The sequence below is a fragment of the Triticum aestivum genome, chromosome 7D (genome assembly GCF_018294505.1).
Source record: "Triticum aestivum cultivar Chinese Spring chromosome 7D, IWGSC CS RefSeq v2.1, whole genome shotgun sequence".
NCBI classification, from domain to species: domain Eukaryota; kingdom Viridiplantae; phylum Streptophyta; class Magnoliopsida; order Poales; family Poaceae; genus Triticum; species Triticum aestivum.
The window spans coordinates 635,087,304-635,094,802 of NC_057814.1; the positions used below are offsets into that span (position 1 = coordinate 635,087,304).

At 46.4% G+C, this 7,499-nt stretch overlaps 1 long non-coding RNA gene and 1 pseudogene across 1 annotated transcript; one reads left to right on the top strand and one right to left on the bottom strand.

The window, feature by feature from the left end:
* The first annotated feature begins 2,851 nt into the window (after nt 1-2,851).
* LOC123167089 (protein DETOXIFICATION 16-like) overlaps nt 2,852-7,499 on the top strand; it is a 10,869-nt pseudogene continuing 6,221 nt past the window's right edge.
* On the bottom strand, nt 4,763-7,499 carry LOC123167090 (uncharacterized). The gene is made up of 4 exons (XR_006483786.1): nt 7,410-7,499; nt 7,140-7,334; nt 5,689-5,882; nt 4,763-5,112 (listed from the first exon to the last, which is right to left on the bottom strand). It is a non-coding gene; the product is annotated as an uncharacterized lncRNA (long non-coding RNA).

Below are 7,499 nucleotides of genomic sequence, written 5' to 3' on the forward strand. Positions count from 1 at the left end.
CAACACTTTATACCTTCAATGGCTTAATTATTTTTTTCTCTTCATGTAAAAAAATTGCATGATGAAATATACTGTCCTGTTGCTTCTGTATGTGGAATTTTCAGGTTAGGAAGAAGGCCAAGGCCCCGAGCTACAGTTCTGCACCTGATTGGTTCAAGTAGCACATGTGTTACAGTTTTACACTGTATATTTTGAAGACCAGGGTGACCCGTGACGCCCAGTCAATCGATGGACCTGAAGGTGAATACCTGTTTTCCTGTTTGTATGTGCAATTGTACTCTTGAATAGAGTTTCCCCAAGTGAAAATCGATGAACCTGGAGGTGAATGCAGTAGTATACAGTGTAACAAAACGTAAATAAAACGGGTATAGTCAACATGTATCAATTGATGGTCCTTGCGTTGTTCATAGGATGTCAGCTGTTGCGCTTAAAGTACATAATTATAACACGAGCATGCAGTCCGGATGCTACGCTTGCTAATATTATTGAAGACATTATATACTTTAAATAACTATTTTGAAACGAAAAAGATGAACTTCAATTTCGACGCTACATCAAAGCATGTATAGTAGTATAGAGTATACTATGATCCACGTAACCAGTTCTCATGGCATAAAAAAGAAACGTCGGTGCATATTGAATTATTTTTAGATAATAAGAGTGATTGTTACTGTATATGGATGTTCATTCTTGATTCAGTGTGACAGGATGATTCAGGTGTTTGACTGGTTTTATTTTTGGGCACCTTCGCATTGTCTCAGGATTGTAATTTCACCGGTATCAGTAGTTAGGTTGTGCGTCCTAACCAGTTCTAAACTGAGGGTTGTAAATTAAACTATGGTGTTTTTCCTTTGTTGCAAGCTCAGCGATGCCTGATTTTGAAGAACAGCTTGGGAGCTTTTGTTCTTTATGTTCACCTAACTCCAATGGAAGAACCATTATGATTTTTTTTACTTTTGCAGGTCCTAATCAATTGATTACTAATGGCCTTGGATCTTGGGAAACACCCTTTTTTATATCTATGAAGGAGGTCGTAGCACGTGAGTGGTCAGACACGACAGAATAAAAATAGAGCAAAGTTTGTAGATATGTGTTGTTGCAAGCGATTGACTGCATTATTGATGTATTACCGAAAAAGGGTTTCCCCCGCTTTGTATTCCAAAGCAACGAACACATAGCATTGCTGGGGCGAGCAGCACATCAAGCCCAAAAGAAAAGAAGAAATAAATGCCAACAACGGCAGCTCGACAAAGCATGGATGAACCGTCACCGCTGCGCCGTCCGGAGACAAACCACCACCGCCCGAGGCTCCGATCTGCCGTGTACCAAGCGGCACCTTCAGGAAGGAATGCGACGCCGACGACGCTGCCGCCCGGACGAGTCCTAGGGTTTCCCCCGGTACGCGGAGGGAAGTGGAGGATGGCTACCACCGACACCCTCCAAGAAGGAATGGTGGCACCCGTCGGTGTCACCGCATCGGAGCCGGCCGAACCGGCAAGGATTTCTCCCGCACACCAACCCCACCGCCCAACCGGAGCCGACCAGCCAAACCACCGCCCAACACCATGCGCCATCGCAGTTGCGCCGCCACCCAAGCTGTCTCACTACGAGCACCAACACGAGGCCAAGAAGACCGGAGAGAAGAGCCAAGCGACAGGATCAGCAACACCAAGGCCGAGCGGGAGGGAACCACCTCCTCCGCCGTCGTGCGAGAGGCCCGCGCCTCCGGCACAGTCGCGGTTGCCGTCCGGACACGGCAGCGGGGCAAACCAGGCCACCCCTGGCCCGGCCAGGCCCGCAACGGGCCCGCTAAGCCCCGCCGGCCATGCTGCAGCAGGCTGGCGCCGGCGCCGCCAGCACCTCGCCGCTCAGCGCAGTTCCCCCGCCTCCCGGAAGTCTCGCCACGGATCCGCCCAGCCGCCGGCCCGCCCAGGCCCAGATGGGGCCCTTAGGGCCCAGATCTGGGCCGAGCGCCGCCGCCAGGACCCACCGCTGCGCCACCCCACCGCCAATGGCGCCGCTGCCGTCCAGCCACCCGCCCGCGCTGCGCCAAGGAACCCTGCCGCCACCCGGTCCGTCGCCGCCTAGGAGCACCCCCCGGTGTAGCTCCGCCCCGCGCCGGAGAGCCACCGGGAGGGGAAGGTCAGGGGGCCGCTGCCACCAGCAACCCCGGGGCCAGGGCGGCCGCGGGCGCCAGCGACGGCAGCAGGAAGAAGGGGAGAGGTGGGGACTGGAGGAGGGAGGCGGCGATGCGCGGCCGGTCGCCCGCGGGGGCGACGCGGTCGCGAGAGCTCCGCAGGGAATATATCATCTGCTCAAGACTTAGTTACCACCAACGTATGGCTCTTATTGATGTATTCAAAAGGTATGACAGTGACAACAGGTGGGCAAAAGGCTTCATTCATTACCTTGGTATATACTCCCTCCATCCCATAATAAAAAGTTGTCAACGACATTTATTTTGGAACGGAGGGAGTATATGCTTCTACCTTTCAACATGCTGATTAGTACTGCACACTAAGTGCACTTACATTTAGCAAGAAGACATAGAAATGGCAATCTTGTTCTGCTTGAGCATGTATTGTTAATTGTCCACCTCACTATAGTTTGTCGGGTAGTAAAGTTATTCCGTCAGTTGTTTGAACCTAGCTGCCATGCTGCCTCCTTTGTCTCCCGTATAGATTCTTTTAGTCCACTTGGCTGCCAAGTTACCTCCTTTGTCTCCCATAGAGATTCTTTAGTTCACTTGACTGCTGTTCTCTGAATCGTTCCATTCATGCTCAAACATAGTACATGTTAAATATCCCTTCATTTCACCGGTAAATCAGCACCTAGGTACCTTAGTTTCAACTTTCAAGCATGGAGGAGCCTCTTGTTGACAAGACAGGAGAGGAGAGCCTGGTAGTGATTGAGGTGAAGAAGCAGTTGTACCTTGCCGGGCCTCTCATCGTCGGAAGCCTCCTACAGGATGTGGTCCAAATGATACCGGTCATGTTTGTGGGTCATCTCGGCGAACTCGCTCTCTCGAGTGCCTCCATCGCAACCTCCTTCGCTGGTGTAACTGGCTTCAGCTTGTTGGTATGAATTTTTTTTCCCTTTTCCATTGATCGATGCACCAATTTAGTTGGACCTCCCGGACATCATCATCAACTTGATGCTTGCATTTAATTTCAGTCTGGCATGTCGAGCAGCTTGGACACGCTGTGTGGGCAAGCCTTTGGAGCAAAACAGCACCATCTTCTTGGCATCTATAAGCAGAGGGCAATCCTTGTGCTCACTCCGGTGAGCGCCGTGGTTGCCGTAATCTGGGGATACACCGGTCAGATCCTTCTGTTGTTTGGACAGGACCCTGAGATTGCCATGGAAGCAGGGAGCTACATCCGATGGTTGATTCCGTCGTTGTTTGTCTATGGTCCGCTGCAATGCCATGTCCGATTCCTGCAGGCGCAGAACATGGTTCTTCCGGTGATGCTGAGCTCGGGCGTCAGCGTCACAGCACTGAACCACATCTTCGTGTGCTGGCTGCTGGTCTACAAGCTTGGTCTAGGCAACAAGGGTGCTGTCTTGGCCAATACAATCTCCTGCCTCACGAATGTGTCCATCTTGGCTCTCTACATCAGGCTCTCCCCGTCTTGTAAGAGCACATGGACGGGGTTGTCGTCCAGAATGCGACATCCTCGGTTTCTTGAGGCTTGCCGTCCCATCTGCGCTCATGGTTTGGTGAGTTTGATGTCTATATGCTATATGTCGCAAGTGCAAATTTGCCATCTCCAGTTGATTGATTTAAGTAATTCCATCTGACATACATATATTTTTACACGAGCAGCTGGGAGTGGTGGTCGTTTGAGCTCCTGGTACTTGTTTCCGGATTTCTTCCAAATCCTAAACTTGAGGCATCAGTACTGTCAATCAGGTGAGGCCGTGAGGCGACATATTCAAGCATGGCTTATATCATTTCATACTACTTGGTTTGCTATTTTCCCTTTTTTGATAGTAACATGCAGTTGAATTTCTAGCAGTTTGAATACTATCTCGTTGGTATTCAGGGTCCCATATGGGCTTAGTGCAGCTATAAGGTCAGCTCAAACTCATACGCCTTCAAGTATTACACAAACTAGAAGCTGATATGTATCAAAACCTTTATCTACGTACGTAGCACCCGTGTGTCAAATGAGCTGGGTGCTGGGCGACCGGATGCGGCCCGTTTGGCGACCCAGGTGATCATGGTCCTGGGCGTTGTGTCAAGCATATCGGTTGCTCTTGCTATTGTTTTGGTGCGCAATATATGGGGGTATGCATACAGCAACGACAATGAAGTGGTGGAGTACATTTCAAGGATTATGCCAATTATTGCCGTGGCATTCTTGTTTGATGACATGCAGTGTGTTCTTTCAGGTATTATAAGGATGATCCTATAGTTTTCGTACATGCTGGAAATATATGGTTATTAATTAGCACATTTTACAGGTACTAGTAAGATGCCCGTGCTACGCTACGGAATCACAAAAAGACGCGTAAATGCAATGCTAAGGGGCTAGCGACACATTGATCAAACTGAAGTCATATATTTGATAGGTACACATCAAGAACAATCGAACATACGGCTTCCAGATAAATCCCTTATTCTACACCAAACTTTTTCCTCTCGATCTTAACCTTGCAAGAAGACTTGTTGCTCTCTCTGCCCTTTCCCACTGTCTGTTACGTCCTATATTGAGGGGCGGAGAGCATGTGGCAAAAGCAAATACTGCCACAAATCTGCCAATTGCGAATTTGAGATGACACCTCTTAAATTCAAATCAGTCTTTGTCTTTGTTCCTCTTCACTTAGCATTTGCTTCACCTTAACATTATTTTCTGCTAGAAACGTTGACACATTAAGCACGTCACTTTGGCATAACCTTGATATCAATAACGAAAGAACGACAATGTCACAATCTCATTATCCATCCCCAATCTGCGCAATGGAGGTATGACGACAAGTCATTTCATCCTTTGGCTTCAATCCAATGGGCTCAACATGCTAGAGCATCTATCTTCTTTTAGTTGTTTGCTCAAAACATCCGCAACAACAATATTAGCTCTTGAGTTCTTTCTTCATCTATCTTCTCACCTAAAATAAAGATATCAGATAATCAGTATTGCATGCATAACGGTCTGTAGTATATTTAGTCAAAGGAAAAAACAATGAGCATGTAGTATTTAGGCACAGGATTTTTTTTACAAAAGTGTTAAACTGCAATATTTGTTTCACAAGTGGCCACAAGGACACATATTCCTTAAATTAAAAGACAACTACTCACGACCACAATGTGCTAAACATACTAAATTAAAAATTCTTTTCTAGTGGTTGTTTCCTCGCAACACATAAATATTATTTAACATAAACAAATTGATACCATTTTTCGAGGGAAATTAAAAGTGCCAAGAAACCATATAATGCAGTAAAATCCGAGTTTTGAGATAACACATCATCAAGGAGATGGAAGGCACATGTTGAAGTCATGAAAAATCTATCTACAAGCAACACTGCGCTCATTTACTATCAAATATCAGAAGGATATTCCTAATGCTACAGTTTTCATCAATTAGCACTTCCAAATTGATCTCACACAACTACACTGGCATGTATATGTAATTATGGATGTATATGTTTTCTGTAAAAGTGATTATTTCAGATTGTGTTCACCATAGCATCTTCCACGGGCGTCTCCCGATCCCCTCCCTGTGGCAGCAGCGACGGGCACCTCCGATCTGGCCTTCGTTTCAACGGTCGTCGCCATGCCCCAGCTGCAGCCAACGAGCGCGGCGGTGCCAAGCATCGAGCTAATCCCGGAGTAGCTGCGGGATGCGCACCAACGCCGTCTCCATCACCGTGCCACCCTATTTTGGATGTAACAGAGAAGGCACAAGGTGTAAGTCAAATAGGTTGAAGTAAGTTGGTTGCAGTACAGAAGGGTGCACAAGATGCAGAGGCAAACAAGTTAGCATCTGCCTTGAGGCTTGAGGGAGTAGATGAAGCAGAGGCGAATAAGTAACCATGTAATTGACACTAGAGAAGGACAGTACTGCTGCAGCAAAAAATAAATAAAGAAGCTGTTGTTTCTACCCAGACCGAAGCTAATGTTCATCGGTATTAACTTATATCGTGTCATAACTTTATATCTTAGGTTAGCTTTATCATTTCTAGAACTTATGATCCTGACATATTTTTGTCATAACTTCATATTCTGGATTTTAAGTTTCAGATGTCTGATATTCTAGATGGTCGAGTGCATTAATATTTCCACAAAAAGAAGATTCAGTCTTGTATTTTCATATCTGAAGGTTGTCAGCATAATTCCTTAGTCCAGTAATGAAAGTCTTCGTCTACATGTATTTACTTCATAGCTCTGCAATGTTGCTGATAGCTCAAGCAGACAAGCACCAAGGGTGTTAAGTATATCATTAGTTGACCATGGCGATCTGATTCTATGTGCGTGTTGCTACAATTAGCAACTTTGGTTTAGATTGTCTTCTCTTTGAGAGCCTGGACCAGGAGGAATTTATGGCTTACACGTATTCTAGGTTCAGCTACTTCGGTTTGGACTGTAATGTGTGGGAGTGAGCCCACTTTGAGTTCAGGAGCAAGCTTGGGATTGTTAGATGGCGCTTCCACAATAGCGACATTTCTTATGATGAGCCTCATTTGAGACCTGAATTATACTCTGTTTGTCATGCAAATTCACATTGATGATAGATATGAAAGGGACATTCGATGACTGACAAATAAATTAAGTTGTACAACATCAATGTTTATATATGTTCTATGAACATCCTAACTACTCAATCAAATAAATTATAAGTGGTACAAATGTACGACATCAACGTTGACCATATTGCAGTTTTTTTATGCACGCTATAATGTACTCATGGAGCATTTTATCCATGCCATAATATCCGCGCGCAGCGGAGCGCGCAATTCCACCTAGTAAAATCTAAAACCATAGCTAACAAGGTACTTTGCACATCCATAAACAATTCGTTCCTAAATATTTCGCAAATCACATGTTTAGGAGAGACCATAATTTCAACCATGAAGGGCTCTGAGACACATCTGCACTCCATTCTTTGATCTTGTAGGAGAAACACAGAACTTACGGACAGATGCAGTTACATGAACAAGAAGTGGCTCGAGGTAGTTGACACCGGCACTGCCGGGAACGAGTAGCTCGCCCCCAGTAAAAATCCTCCGCGTCTGCAATGCTTGTGCCGACTCATGGCGTTCCTGCTACCGGTGACCTCCATGGGCAGCACGGAAGAAAGAGACTCATGTTGGAGGTTCAGAACCAGGGCCTGCACGAAAGCAAATCAACTCGACAGCCACAAAGAGAAAACAAAATACTTGCTACATCGAACATGCCTGCTGACCTGCAACATCGCAGCCGCCGCAACTATCCTCTCCGTCTCACATGACTTGCACGCCCAGATCTGGAAGGAGAGAAGCTGGAAGAACTACAA